Source organism: Osmerus eperlanus, chromosome 6 (assembly GCF_963692335.1).
Source record: "Osmerus eperlanus chromosome 6, fOsmEpe2.1, whole genome shotgun sequence".
NCBI lineage: Eukaryota > Metazoa > Chordata > Actinopteri > Osmeriformes > Osmeridae > Osmerus > Osmerus eperlanus.
In genome coordinates this window covers 16,169,535-16,186,090 of record NC_085023.1, presented here as the reverse complement: position 1 = coordinate 16,186,090, position 16,556 = coordinate 16,169,535, and the positions used below count along the sequence as shown (strand labels likewise).

At 46.6% G+C, this 16,556-nt stretch overlaps 1 protein-coding gene across 1 annotated transcript in view; it reads right to left on the bottom strand.

Moving 5' to 3' along the window:
• LOC134022400 (adhesion G protein-coupled receptor A3) overlaps positions 1-16,556 on the bottom strand; it is an 81,422-nt gene that overhangs the window by 25,864 nt on the left and 39,002 nt on the right. The gene's annotated exons all lie outside the window — the stretch shown is intronic.

The following is a 16,556-nucleotide window of genomic DNA, read 5'->3' as shown; positions in this document are numbered from 1 at the left end:
TATGTAAGCAATGGAAGGAACATTGAAGAAGAGACGTGCATGCGGATTATTTCACGCGCATTATCTTGGAGGTTTGACTGCACTTTTAAAACCCATTGCAAGTGCTGCTCTACAGTGTCTGAGGTCAAACGTAATCATATAAAGAGATTTCCAAAATGCTAACGTCAGCTATAATACACGTGTATATATAGGTAGATGCAGTCAAACTGAAATATGTTGCTGTTCTAAAATTACAATATGTCATGCACTTCGGATCTAAAGAATTGTCTGTCTATGTCGCTACAACTAAAATCGATACCATATTTCTTCCTTATAACTACTTAGGAGATTGTGGGGATGGATGACAACTAAATTTAGCAATAGTTGTAGATAATGTAGCAAAATAAAAACGTCTAGGTTCATGAGGTTTAAGATCTATAATCACTGTCAAAAGAGCCTCACATCAGCAGTTTTATTCTCCAAATGGGACAGGGTCCTCCCTCAGTGACATGAGTGCACCTGCTAAGGTGCCCATACCACCTGCCCGTCCAGAAAATGATGATCTCATGTTTAATAACATTACACAATAAATCTACAAGCCTATATGTAATTGTCATTTCACTGAATGTTGGAAGCCAAGTCTCTGCTGTAGTGCTTCATCAAGATTCAGTGCGATAGAAATAGGTGTCTTAACTCCTGCTCCTGATCGAAATTCAAGTTATCCTGACCAACCATTCCATTACACTACGGAGGACAACTCCATAAAGTCACATGGGGCTACAGAGTACTTTAGCACGATTCCTTCTCTTTACTACCGCTGTGTGAAGCAGCCTGTGCTCTTTTATGGCCAAGGTTTGTTGGCTATTCGTTTCTGCATTGACTCACACTTGAAAGCCTATTGATTTCCATCCCGCAGAGAGAGAGAGAGAGAGAGAGAGAGAGAGAGAGAGAGAGAGAGAGAGAGAGAGAGGGAAAGTGAGAAAGGGAGGTAGGGAGGTAGGAAGAAAGAGGGAGAGAGAGAGAGCGAAAAGGGGAGAGAAAAGAAAAGAGAGATGGCAAGAGAACGGCAGAAAGAAAGTGTGAGAGATACAGAAAGGGGAAAGAGTGAGAAAGGGGGAGTGGGACGGAGAAAGAGGTAGAGAGAGAAAATGGAGTAGGGAGAGAGAAGAGAAAATAGGAATAGAGAGATGGCGAGAGTGACAGAGAGAGAGCCACAGAGAAAGAGAGAGAGAGAGATAGAGAGAGAGATAGAGAGAGAGAGAAAAAGAGAGAGATAGAGACAGAGACAGAGACAGAGAGAGAGAGAGAGAACAAAAAAGGAATGCCTGCCATGGAATTTATTTGCCATCGTAAGGCTTAAGCAACCACTCTGTCTCCCAGAATGAAAGTATATAGTCATCCAGGACAGTGTGGAGGAGCACCAGAGGGGTGACATCAGAGATTCCAGGTGACAGACAGGACTTCCAGCACTACCTTCAGATCCAATCACAGGCTGGGCGCATGGCAGCTGACCTCATAAGTCAAAGCGCACAGCACACCACCAGACTCCTATCTTCTATCCTCCACCCATATCCCCATGCCACCTGACTCTTCCTCCTTGCTCCTCTTTCCCCGTCTTTAGAGGCCATATCTACGGGATTTATAGCCCCAAGGCTGTTTGGAAGCATGAACAAGGCCTTATTCTAACAAACGTTGGCTTGTTCTTAACGCTCTAAAGGAGGTATGTTTACACCTTAGACCCACTTGGGACCTCACACTTCAGACTTGATTTAGTCAGGCGCTGCAACGCCACCTGACCTTCCCCGAGTGCCTCCCCTTTCGGATAACGTGGCATGCTGTCGCCTTAGTAACCATTATTACTCCACCCCCCACTTCTATCCTTTCTGTTCACTCGGCTGTTACCTTCTCTCTACCTTCCTTACAATTAGACTGCCTTAGCTGTCAAAATGTTTCTTGTTTTCAGGCAAAGGGCCTCCAGAACAATGTCAACAATCACCTTTTTACCTCTGAGGTATCTGTGGTGAGATGATCAGTGCCTCTCCTCTCCCCTAATTCCCCCCCCCCCTCTCTGTTCTTGTTCCTTCTCCTCTTGGTGCTAGTTTACAGTATACAAGGCAATGGTATACATGTCATCTACAGTATACAAGTCAACAGTATACAGTACAAGTTAGTAAACAAGACTTCAATATCACAACAGCTACAACAGTTGCTTGCAAATATATTTAATATGAACTTGCACATGCCTTTCTTGGAAGGTGCTTTCGAGGAGTGCAGCAGTTTAGCATTTATTGAATCCTAATTGTATTATTTGAAGTAAAAAAAAAAAAAATCTCTAAAACGATTTTCATGGTTGAGGCTTACACTGCCTATTCCTCCTGAGCATTATTGTCGTTTTCTGTCGTTATCATCGCTCACTGTGAGAAATTAAAACAGGCTACAGGGTTGCTATGCCAACCAGCTGCTTCCCCCAGACAGTTGTGTGTGTGTGTGTGTGTGTGTGTTTGGGGGGGATTTGAGTCAGGAAATAAGGCAGACACCAACAGGCGTATGACTCCAAATGATCTTAAAAATACATAAAAACATCAAATTCTTCAAGTAATGGGATACTCTTACAGCAAGCTGGAATACTCATACTTTACTCTGTGAGAGTTCAAATCAATCCATTCTGTTGATCTAATCAGGTCATTCCAGCTACTGTAATGCAATGTAATCATTTGCAGACGCTTTGATCAAAAACGACAAACAGTACAGGGGAGATTTAAACCTGTAACATTGCAAAGATGTTCCGAATTCACAGCAGGCCTACAGCAAGGATATGTTCTTGCCACAGCTGAATAGTCTGTTCATATCCTATATGTTTTTCACAACAGGATGATTGAGAGGGATGTGAGGCAACAAGGATGGGCAAGGTGTTGGGCTCAGCAGCACCAGTCGTCAGTGTGCTGTTACACCCAGACAGATCTAACACAGAACAAAGACCTGGTTCTCCACCATCCCACTGGGATCAGCCATAATGGAAAGGTTAGACTGCATATGTTAATGCACTTTATAGTCATTTCAAAGCTATGCACAAATAAAAGCTTCCAGGCAAGTGCTTGAGAGACAAAGGCCAAGCCCGGGGCTTTCTATTTATTTAGTTATTCATGTTTTTATTCATTCATTCATAAAAGAAAACGGTAGATACTTGTTCAATGTTTTGATCACTCTCCGAAAGAGTAGATGTGAGTCAATGGAAGTACATCAATTAATTACACTTGTTTTTGTCAACCAATCTCCATGGATGACAAAATAAGTATATGTGCAACAGGTCAACTGGTTCTCATTTGAAATTGTGCCCACATATTTTTAGAAACCCGTCCAAAACTGTGGAACCACTGGATGCCTCCCACACTTCTCCAGTTTGACTCAGCCTCATGATATCTTGCCTAACGATAGGGGAGAGGGGTGAGGGGGTGGTGTGTGTTTGTTTGGGGTGGGGGGTGACACTTGGCACTGCACTAATAGTTGGCCAACACACAGCTAATGTGGGTGTGCAGGGCTTGCCTGAGTGGTGAAACAAAGCAATAACTTGGATGAGGCCACAGGGGGTGTCTCTGCCCAGCCCACACCAGTCCAAATCACATAACCTGTGCCTCCAACCTCTCCATTCAAGATCTGTCTCTGCTACCCTGTACTCTCCAATTGTTTCAACCTTCAGTTTCATGGGAGGAATTGCAGTCCAAGAGACAAACCACAAGATAACAATAAAGTAAATATGCTGTTTCCCTGATCCACTTAGAGGGCCTCCCATTCTCTCACTAGAGTCAGAGTTGCTGTTGTTTCTGACATAAAGATGGTCTGGGTTGCCAGATATAATGAAATGTTAGACATGTAATATTTGTCAGCAACAATTTACTATATGCATCTTAAGAAGCAGCTGTCAGAATCAATAGTTCCTCTCCAGATATTGCATTGTACTTGGATTTTGTGATTAAATGGGATCTTTATTTCATATGAGCAGGAGAAAACAATGGTGCCTGCAAGAGCCTTGCAGATTGTAATGTGAGATTAGGCTCCCAAGGTGAAGTGAATGTGACCTGCAGCCTTTCCCCCCCGATTCACTTTTTCACTTACCTTTCAGTCTCTGTTTGATTTCTGTGTGAGTTATTTACGACAAATTCTGTGCATGGTGTGCATTTGACCCCAATTAACGCCATCTGAGCAACTGGGGGACTACAATTGCAGGATGAGAAGCTTTTAAACTGACATTACTATACCTCCTATTGAATTCTTTGGAATAGTTGAACTCAACAAATTAATTCCAATGAAATGGTTATCACAGTAGAGTGTTATAGATTCTAACTTCAACCACTTCCTACAATTAGGCAGCTAGAGGAGCACACTCACACACACACCAGTGTGTATTGGCACGCACACACGCACGCACACACAAACACACACACAAACATACCAGTGCAGATTTGCACATACTGACACACACACACGCACACACACTCCCAAACGCAACAGTGCGGATTCACACAGCATGTGCACACACACACACACACAGGTAAGGACAGAGACACACATACACACCCCTCTGAGGTCCGTATCACCCATGATGTATGGAGTGTATTAGTTCATAGTAATAGCCATTGAGAGATGTTGGCCCATGAAGCCTTTTCCAATTTATGATGCTGCAGCAAGGAGCTATAGCTACTGATCCTCGAGTGTCTCCATGGTAACCTGGTTATGAAGCTGTGTGACTTAACAATTTAATTGGAGTGCAGGGAGGGGGGGACTGGGGGACAGTGGGGAGGGTGGGCTTGGGGGTGGGGGGGGGAGAGGGGTATTGGGCAGCGGCCTCCTGGCCGACAAAGTGCCTTTACATCAAAGTGGCGAGATATGAATATTCCAGTGTGAGAGTTCCGAAGGTTTGTCCATTCATCAGCCAAATGAAGGTCTGCTTCACAGGGCTGCCTACAGATCTGCACAAGGGCCATCATCTGAAGTCATAGCAAGAACCTTCGGGGCCTGTACGCCATTGTAATCAAGCTATTTAATAACCTGAGACACTTGTTAGGAGTTGATGAGAGAATATGTCTTTTAAAAGTCTAATAAAAAGCCAAAGCTAAGGTGGTTTGGGGTGGCTTTGCTAATCGTGTGCCAGTGTCCTGGTTGTGTTAGTTAATGTCAGTGTACTACAGCTGACTAGATGGCACAGGGAAGGATTTTCTGATGCCATGACTGAATAGGAGAACATGTCATCATTCGTTCACCTCCAAACGCCTAACACATGTAAATAAATGAGATGTCAAAGAGGCAGGGGGATATGGCTGTCTGCATGGCAAAGCCAAATCACAATGAGGCTGCGAAACAGATCTTGTGAGATGAATCACCTCTGCGCACATCTAAACTCCATCACGGGGGTCCTGCGATTTCATCACTGTGTTTGATGATGCGACAAGCTGATTGATTCCAGCTGAACCCTCGCAGTAGTCAGCCTCGGGCAGGAATGAACCCACATGTGTCAGTCACACACACACACACACACACAAGGGCATACACACGCATACACGTATTTACACATGCCTACACACACACACACACACACACACACGCGCACACACACGCGCACACACACTCACACACTCACACACACATACATATGCATACACAGGCCGGCACGCATGCACACATACACACATGCAGGGAGATACACACATTCTGTCACAAGTCATCATTATTTGTGGATAGAGCCAAAAAGTGAATGTGGACGACCCATGGTCATGTCCAGCGTGTTATATCTGGCGTGCAACATAAAAACGATCAAACATTAGAGACTGTTGTGTCTGACAGTGTTTACACTTCAAATTAGTATTTATTTCATGTTCATAAACCTCAGCCGTTTTACCAGGATTAATTTTACTGAGGAATAGACTCTGAGGGAGAGAAAAATGCTTTATATTTATGGCAGCCTCTAACCATATTAATTCCTTCCCACTAATCCTTGGCTGCACCAAATAAAACTGTAATGGCTTTGTGGCAATCTTTATCACTCTGTCTGATGATGAACTCACTGGCAACAATGACAAACTCACTCCCAGGCCATGGAACCGTCCATCATAAGTTCCCACATAAAGTGCATGTGTGTGTGTGCATGCTTGGGCAAAAATAATGCTGTTACGTAACTACAAATAGACATTCTTCCAAATACATCCCACAGCACAGATCATGTCCATGAGGTGGCTTTCCCTAAACACGTGTCATAAGAATAGGTGTCACATGACAATTTTACCTTTTCCATGAATGTTTCTACCCACATGCCAAAACAATCATTTCAGACTAGTTGACCCACACTGAGTCGCATGGTGTTTAGCGTGCTCCACTGCCCCCGTGTCTCCCTGGGCAGCTGTTTGAGGTATATTTTGGTCTTTGTTTATTTTGAACACAGACAGAAACAGAGAGACAGGAAAGTCTGGGGGGGGAGAAGAGAGAGAGAGAGAGAGAGAGAGAGAGAGAGAGAGAGAGAGAGAGAGAGAGAGAGAGAGAGAGAGAGAGAGAGAGAGAGAGAGAGAGAGAGAGAGAGAGAGAGAGAAAGGGGATGACATGCAGGGAATGGCTCGGGCCAAAATTGAACCCAGGACCATGCGGTCAGGCTTAGCCTATGTGGTACTCTCTACCCGCTGAGCCACCGGGGGTGTGCACCCCCTAGGGAAGCTGTTCAGCATGCTGCTGAGCACTGCCTGGGGCCTGCCTGCCGTCTGCAGGACGCCACTTTTCTGGCTGCCAGAGAGAGCAAGGACCGGGCTGCGATCCAGGATTTATGGTCGTGCCCCTGTGGCACAAACGCATATCCCTTTAATCGATCTCCTGAAGCATTACCATGACCCTAATCGTTCAGCCTCTTCCCTGTCCCCAACCCCCTTCTCAGTGTGATCAATGAGCAGCCCATGCGTGACTACTTCCTGGTAGAATAGGTTAGACCAAGGCCAGATACCATGGATTTTACTTATTGAGAATGGGAATAAAATGTGGTCTCTACTAGGTAAATTAGCAGAAAAAAGAGAGCCATATTCTGCCTCAAGAGAAGATGTGTTTATAATGATGATCATTACAATGATGATGACAATATAACTAATGCTGTTGACCTGATGAAGAGGATGTGATAGACTCCAGAGTCGGGATTTCCCTTGGGATCTGATATACAATCTGGTCTAATCTGATTAAGGACAATGACATAAACCCTACAGAGCATCATCAATCCTCAGGCCTTCATTACAATGATGTCAAAACCGCCGTGGAGATGTGACGGAGCTCTAGTGATGATGACGCTCACAGCACAGCCAGAAAAACCGAGAGGGAGACATCTCCGCCCTGGCCGGAGAGCGCTGACGTGACAGCCCTAATCTGGGCCAGCTCCTGTCACCGCGCCTCCTCCGGCACCTTCGCCTGGCACAGGTTCATCTCCGGTACACAGCCTCAGGAGCGGGCCGAACGGGCACCCTCCGAGCCGCCAAAGGGTTTGGCGGAGAGCCAGGCTTGAAGAACCAACAGGGACGCATTAGCAGGTCTGCTGACCCAACGGCGAGGCGATAAGTGACGTCTAGATTTGTTTGTCGCGCCAATTAGAACGGGATCGTGTGCATCGAACGAACGCGAAACAAGCGTCTGACCATGTCTCTTTTACCGTCTGTTACGTTTGGTACAGTATACAGAATGTTGTGATAGAGGAGGACTACGAGACTGTCTAGGGAAGCATAAAGGAGTCGGCCTGGGTGGGCTGTGATTGACTCTCTTGTAGATTGATTTTTTGTGCTTGTACTTGTTGGAGCATGTACTCAATGATTCAGCTCCCTGACACCACTTCCTGTGGGTGCTGTGACCGTCCACTGGCGTATTCCCAAACAAACATGCAGTATGTGCACATGCTCAAACACGCGCACGCTCACACGTGCGTGCACACACACACGCACGCACGCACACACCCACACACGTTGGCCTCGTCCTTGTATTGTGCCACTCCAAAGCATCTGCCATAGTGTAGTAGCTATTAACATGAATGCCGAATCTCCGAGCCTTGAATCTCCTCATGTCCCATTCTCCACTTGACTACAAGCAGTGGGAGTCAGTGAAGAGAGATTGCAACATAAAGGCCCTCCTCCTTGACTCCCACCTCTCTTATCTAGTCACCGTGCTGTTTAAATGCCCGCGTGTTTCAGCAGGGGTCAGATTACTATCACACATGTGAGCGGGTGTGCGTCCGTCTAGCCAATATGTGTGCGTCTAGCCCGCGGAGTGATTTATACCAGCTGGCATCTCTACGCTCTCAGCTGCTGTCCCCTTCATCTGGAGAGAGACACTATCTGGCTCGGTGTCTGTGTTCCCCATGACCTCCCGCTGTCACTCTTCTGGGAGCCCAGGTTGTCCTTCTCACCAGATTAAGGAGCCAGGCTACTGGGGCCTCGAACGCCTCCTGGAACGCCTCCGCCACAGGAAGTCGAAAAGGCTCCTCCATGTCCTTACATTTACATTTAGTCATTTAGCAGACGCTCTTATCCAGAGCGACTTACAGTAAGTACAGGGACATTCCCCCGAGGCAAGTAGGGTGAAGTGTCTTGCCCAAGGACACAGCGTCAGTTGGCATGACCGGGAATCGAACTGGCAACCTTCGTATTACTAGCCCGATTCCCTCACCGCTCAGCCACCTGACTCCCTGTCCTTGTTCATGACACCCAGCTGCAGCTTGGTCTTGTATACGTATCGTGCATGTACAGCCACCACATTGCCTGTAAGTGGAATAATGGCAGCCCAACTCAACCAACCTGACCAAAGGGTCCGAGGGAGTCTTCGCATAAGGGGTTCATCCGGTTTGTTCCGGAACACTTGGCATTGGGGACGTTCCACACCGTGCCCCTCAGAATGGATGTCACGTACACTCCCTTCGTTCTCATTAATTATTGTGGAGAAAATGGGCACCATTACAACTCATTACCAACTCTGCTATTAGCATACGATGTTGGTCTTCTTGGGAGGCCCCCCCCCCCCCCCCTTACCCATCCTCCCCTCTTCAGCATAGCTGGCTGAAAAATACGGCATTCCCCAGAAGAATGTTTTAATATATAAGTGAATTATCAGATGCCAGTTCATGCTATGTGCCATTCTCGCTGAGCATGTGAGCGCAGACAAAAACAAATGAGGTGCTAGTGGAATAGATTCATCTTAAACAGGGAATACTTTGTGTGCACACTACGATGGGCACATTTCTCATTTTGTACCCATTAATATTAGAATGCCGAATTTGTCATCAGGAAAATGCCTCAGAAGCAGTTTGGCTGAAGAATATTTACGGGTATGTTCTATTGACATTCTTCTCGTCAGAGTTTTTTGTTTTGAGCTGGGAAAAGGGAAGAGGGTCAAATACACGCATGTGAGCGAGAGACAGAAAGAGAGAGTACGCGTGAGAGGAAGAGGAAGCGGAGAAACGATTCACTGAGGCCTCCTCAAACAAGCAGCTCAAAGGCAAATAAAGTCAGCTGCAAAACTGCAGCCTCCTAGGAACTGATTTCTTCATGAAAAAGCCTGGTTGGAGAGAGAGATAGGAAGAGAAATGGACACAGAGAGAGAGAGAGAGATGCTACTGCCGGTCTGGTTTGTATTACGCTCCAGGGATAGACCTGCTTTTCCATGTCAGTATAAATGTAAATTTCACCCAGTAAACCGCTCCAGGCACCTCTTCCCCTTGGATCCAGAATTAAGGTGTGAGACTCAGTCAGGGGTAAATGTAAATGTGTGTGTCTTACTGTGCTGTGGATGTGTGTATCGATGAAGAACATGGATGTATGTGTGGATGTGTGTGCGATTATGCCCCTGCACTGTTTTTTGACAAACTGAGAGGCATATTGTGTCAGTGCCTCCCTACAACGCACTGGGCCATACATGAACCGTGGACACATTTGAGCTAGGATAGCTTTCATTGGCAGGTGTTTTAGTGTGTCCATGTGTATGTGCACGGGGGGTGGGGGAGGGTTTGGGGAGGAGTCCCCACATGCACACCCCTCCTCCATTGTTAGTGGGCCTGTGGCAGGCAGATATTTAAAGATACTTTTATGGGTGTGGTGGCAATTGCGGTGCCTCCCTATCTTCCAGGCCGAACATCATTCCCCCTTATCTAAATGACCTTCCCTACGCAGCCCTGCCTCTGTGGCCTGTTTTAGAGAGGGCTGTGAGACCAACCCCCTGCTAACAACATACACCTGCATACACACACAAATAAACACACAGACACACCACCACCAACCTTTACATTTCCCCAGGGCCTAGCTCTTCATTTGAATAAAGAGCAAGACAGAGAGAGAGACAGAGAGAGAGAGAGAGAGAGACACACACACACAAGTGTAATGACCCCCCCCCTTCCCCAACCTCCCCTTCACCACTGTAAGTATCCCGTTTCATTAACATTGAAAGGCTGTGTGTGTGTGTGTGTGTGTGTGTGTGTGTGTGTGTGTGTGTGTGTGTGTGTGAGCCGGTGAGCTGAGCCAAGTATACTCCTGGGGCTGTGAGACCCTGATAAGTGTTGTTACACACCCCGGTGTCTGTAAACACACCATGTCAATCAATGTCCCCCGAGAAGAGGAGGCTGACTGTGTCCAATTGAGGCAAACGGACAGTTAAAATGTCTCTCTTCACCTACTGACTACTGGTTGCAATTGGCTATTGCCTAGGCGTTATGCAACAGACCAAAATGACACACTAACGGCGTGGGTGCAGAGATACCATCATACTGTAGCGTGATCCTGTCCTTCCACACAAATAGAGTAGGTCGACCTCACAGGATGATGAAACGGAGACACTGCGCTCAGTCGGCTTGTTGGCTAATGCAGGTAAACGCTGGTTTCATGAGGACTCATTAATCTTCTCCAGAGTGTGTTTGACCCTGAGGAGGCTCCGGCGAGGTCGCTGGGAAGCTGGGGTTGGTGGTGAGGCGTTTCCACAGCATCAGAACCCATGCTGCTAGCTGAAGCACCCTCCCTAGTTACAGCCCTACAAATGGGCTAACACTTTCAAAACTCGGCAAACACACCGCCTGTTGCTAACCATGTCCACAATTCCCCATGCCCGGAAGCAGGCAAATACTCTGCTGGAGCCTCACTCAAAGCAGAATAGGTCATGAATTAGAGAACCATGGGAAGCTATGGGACTGAATGAAACAGGCCATTAAGCTAAAGATAAACAATTAAAGAACATTCTTGGAGGACAGCTTTACAAATATCTGCTAAGAGAACTACAGAAAGGATTGACAGGCCAGACTCCATTAACTGTACATTGACAGCCTTCTACAGCTGTCTGTTTGTACTGTATATAACTGTATCTGGGTACATAAACCAGATAATACATCTTTGATTAACTTCAAAATAGCAAGGGTGGTTCCAGTCCAAGCCTGTAGAACACGACAGGAAGAAAGTCCTTGATCTGAGCCAGGTCTCGCTGGGAAACACCTCCATAACTCCCCTTTTACAGCTTCTCAGTGTTAACTGGCAGTTTACTGTTGTGGTGGCGCTAACAGAATGCACTGCTTTCCTGCAATACATTATTCATTAGCTCGGGGGAGCCAGGCTTGTTTGGTTTAGCTTCCCCTGGTACACAGCCCCTCTCCCAGCCCCTGTTCTCACATAAAACCTTAATCAACGCTCTTCTTCACCCAAAACCCAGATTTGCCGTTGTCTCTCTCTCTCACTCTTTCCGCAGCGGGGGTGAGGAGATGAAACGCGGTCAGGTGAGTCTCTGTTAGCCTCTGACTGGGTTTACTGAAACAGAACCGTCTGATTAGTTGGAATTAATCAGATAATGGATTTTAATGAATAAATTATTACTGGTCATTACCTGAGGCAACCAACATCACCAGGAGGTAAAGAGGCTTGAATGAATGACTGAAGACGGATTCTTATTTCCTGTTTTAAGACAATGAATCAGTTACTTAGCTACAGTATTGCAGTTGGCATAGATTTGTGTGAAAAAACCTATTCTGTTATAACAGATTCTGTTAAAAAACTGTATTCCTTAGTACTGTAGGCAATGTACTTGACCTTGAGAAAAGTGTGTACGATTCTCAACACACATTTACACTTCTGTTCCAGGCTACCAATATGAAAAAAAAGAAATTGGATCACATCTAACATCAATGTTGTCTGCGGTATAAACAAGTGGTTCACTCACAGGACTGGAATAAAACGATTCACCACGGGAGCATGGATATCAGGCCTCAAAGACCTGCCAATTGGGATTTGATTTGATTCTTTCTCCTATATCAAAACAAGTCTACCTTGAAACACTAGCTGTCTGGCTGGTTGGCTGACTGTCTGGCAAAGAGAAAGGAGGGGGCTGGGCCTGAGCTGGCTCAATCAATGCTCAGCAAGTTAAACCCACATCATTGGGAGCCAATTGACTTAATTGAAAAGCCATCTTGAGAGCGGACATGGCGTGCTATAAAAATCTCTGGTCTGTACGGAGGGTGTGATTGGAGTGCACTTGCCCAGATGTCTGATGGAAAGAAGACTGGTGGAGAGAGAAGGGAAGACGCCTGGTGTCTGGCTGGGCGGCGGCTAGCGGTGGGTAAAACTGATTTTTATTGAACCATTAAAGCGCCCGTCGGCCGCCAAACCTAATTTGCGGCCTTTGTTGCGTTGCCACCATTAGCCGCTAACAACCTTGTCGCTTCAGGAGCAGCTCAATAAAAATAGAGTGAAAAGACAAGGGCGAATCAGACAAACACCTTATTCAATCTTGGCAATTATTCTATCGTTATCATTTCCACTGACTCGTACTGCATGTCAACACAGACAAAAATCACTGATCAAAGACACTTTGAGTGAAATCTGACACTGAAAGTTAGACGTTTACTGTAACAGGCAAGCCTTCATATCTATGAATGTAATAGAGAAATTGTGCGTGTGAGCATGTGAATGTGTATGTAATACACACTGTTTGCATTTCCATGGCTCCATCCCACCTAGGATAATCAGTGAAAATCACCCAGATCTATTCAAGTGTCCTCTAAAATGCAGCCATAAGCACAAGCATATAGAACAGTTTGTCATCTGGGAGAGCAGACACTTGTCTTTTCATCCTGCTCCCTCTGTCTATTATTGTTCCCTATGATTCCCCTTCACTCTCTCTCTCCTCATTCTCTTTCTCCAAACCTATCTGTAACCATTTTTACCTCTCTCTCTCTCTCTCTCTCTCTCTCTCTCTCTCTCTCTCTCTCTCTCTCTCTCTCTCTCTCTCTCTCTCTCTCTCTCTCTCTCTCTCTCTCTCTCTCTCTCTCTCTCTCTCTCTCTCTCTCTCTCTCTTTTTTATCTCCCCTCCCTTCTCCCCTTCCTCTCTCCTATTCTCCTTTAGTCTACGCCAGGAGGACGGAGAGCCCAAGTGCCTTGAAACAATGTACCAATCATCAGACAAGGACTGTTCCTCGCGTCTGCTCTAAGCCGCTGGGATTAGCCAAGCGCTGGGAGTCCAGCGCCGTCCCTAGTCCAGCCTGCAGACGGACAGCAGACCGAGACGAGAGGAGATAAAATCACATCGCTTTAATGACCGTACTCCCACACACACACACACACACACACACAGAAGCAGCAAGGCACTGCCAGGGAGGCGCCATAAGGGGCCGCAAAGTAAAGTCTGCCGCGCTCCAAACAAACACAGGAATAGGATTTATGAAACGATGGATGTCAAACTTGCACCATTTCTGACGTCTTTCCATCTGGTTCACCGTTTCTTTCTCTTCTGTGTTCCTCCTTGGCTTCCTTCATCATCCTCACTCGATCTCTCTTTCCCTCTGTCCCTCCCCCCTTTCCAGGACCCTATCCCCTCTCCCATGTGTGCTGGCTCTCATTCTCTCTTCTCCTCCGTCTCCCTATACCCTCTACAGGAAGATGCACTTTTCAATGGCGTTCAGAGGTGGAGGCGCGTAGCTATTTCCCTGGGCCCTTGTGTCACACCTGCAAAGTATCATTCGGTGCGTCTCCGCGGTGCTATAGTTACCTGGTCAATAAACTAACAATCATATGAGTGCATGCTCTTTTGTTGTTGTGAGCAAACAATGTTTACTCAAAGCCAGCTTTCTGTCACCGGCACCATCTCTATCTCTCTCCCTCTGAATCTCTTCCCTCACTTTTTCTCCGCCACCTGGTTTCCCTCCATCAGTTGAGAACAGCTTTTATCCCCTTATCAGCTTCTCATGAATTATCAAAGCCCTACTGTCCACACTGTAGCAGCAATCACACCTCGGTCTCTCTCTCTCTCTCTCTCTGTCTCTCTCTCTCTGTCTCTCTCTGTGTCTCTCTCTCTCTCTCTCTGACACTCTCTCTCTGACACTCTCTCTCTGACACTCTCTCTCTGACACTCTCTAACTCTTTCTCTAGGCTCTCGGAGAAGGTCTGAATCAAAACACGGTGCACATACAAGAAGGCATAACCGCCCAGTCTATGTAGCAACCCTGTGGGATGCAGGTCACTTTATCTTCTAAAGGAAATCACCTCAGAAACATGGAATCCAGCCCGGTGTTCCTTGAACTGCAGCTATGAGGGAGAAAGCTCCAGCAAGGGGCCTTGTTGGCTTATGAATACAAATGCTCCGTAAACTTTGGCATTCCAGTCAGGTGTGCCAGCCTGAGGGGGTGGAGTAGAGCAGGATGAATTAGGGTGAGTGGGGATGCTTGCACACCTCAGAGAAAGCCCCGGTGCCAGACTGGCTCGGAGCAGCAGAGAGGGTGCCACACTCCAGTGGGTATGTGAGAGGGATGGTCTGGGAGAACAAGCTTATACGGGAAAAGGAATCATTTCATTAAAGGGCCCCACTCTCCTTTCTTCCGCTCTGTCAAACCTATGTCGTTTGGCTTGTGTGCGTGTGTGTGTGTGTGTGTGTGTATGTGTGTACACCCTATTCGGTCAACACCCACCCCTCTACCTCACCTCCCTTTCCCACCTTAGGGAGAGGAATCTCCTCTACGCTGTGCTCTCCCCTGCTCCGGCCCTGATAAGACATTAACATTCTGGTCCTGAGCAGGAGGATCAGCCTGCATGCTGTAATTACTGCAGTCCTCCGCTGCTCTGCGTACAGCAGGTGGCTATTACACTCAACACGGCTGACCATTAGAACAGACAGGGAGGCGATGGCAATATGGAGGATAGTAATATTGACAAAAAGGCCTTGAGGAAATGGGCCCAGGCGAAATGTCTGTTTGCAAGGGCGGGAGGCACTGTGGACCTTCCATCAAGCTCTGTGGTGATCACAGATAGTGTGTAGGTCTGAGTGGGTAGTTGGGAGATATTTGGAGTAAAGAGAGAGAGAGAGTGGGTGGAGAGATGGGAATGGGTGGGCAGAGTAGTGTTTAAATTATAATGAGAAGCAACAATGGAGTTGGGAGATTTGTGTTGTAATGCTGCAGAATACTGCTGGTATGTGTGTGTGTGTCTGTGAGTGTGTGTATGATATGCCGTACTTCACACATTATGTTTCATGTAAAGCCTGTATGGCCTAAATATGTGCAATGGTGACACAATATAGAGATTAGCAAAGCTTCCCAATGTCCTCAAAATGACAAAGGCCCTCATGTCTGTACTGGATGTATTTGCCTACATGGACATGTGTGCATATACATGCCAGTGTTGAAGAGTGGGAGAGATCGGCACAACAAAAACACTTGCAAGGAGAAAACAATATTGTTTTAGTTAATCCTCAATATCGACAGAGAGAGACTTTTAGTGGCTGCATTAAAAGCAGCAGCAGTGTTATTTCAGTAAGAGATATGGGGATAATCAGTGAGAAGAATAGAACACCCTTTCCACACCCTCCTTAAACAGGCACTGAGAATGCAACGAGGTGTTACTGTAATTACCAACTCCACAGCCTCGTACACACTCCACACACGCACGCACACACACACACACACACACACACCAACTCCACAGCCTTGTACACACTCCACACACGCACGTACACACACACACGCACACACACACCAACTCCACAGCCTTGTACACACTCCACGCACACACACACACACACACACACACATACACACACACCAACTCCACAGCCTTGTACACACTCCACACACGCACATACACACACACTGCCAGTATAGTAACATTTCAATCTCGTTAATCTAAGAATTTTAATTGAGGGAAAGGCAGACGCTCGCAGATGGCGCCCATGCAAACACACACCGCAGAGCAATTAGAAAATGTCCTCCTTGTCCTGGTTCTGGGTATTAGAAAAGACTGCTCCTCCGCAGCCTGGAGCACTACTTAGGTAGATAGATGGATTTGATGAGAGAGAAACTGAGTGTGTGTGTGTGTGTGTGTGTGTGTGTGTGTGTGTGTGAAAGAGAGACCGAGGTAGATGTAGAGAGTGAGAAAATAGAGAAACAACGCTGGGAAAAGAGAAAGGCATTTCAAAGGAAATATCAAGAGACTGCCGTGGTAACATTAAATAGCCACAATGGATGGGAGAAATGAGTGAACGTGTGTGTGTTTCATCATTTGCGTGCGCAGAAGTGTGTGTCCCTGCGTACGGTACATGTGGTGTTGTGATCGTTT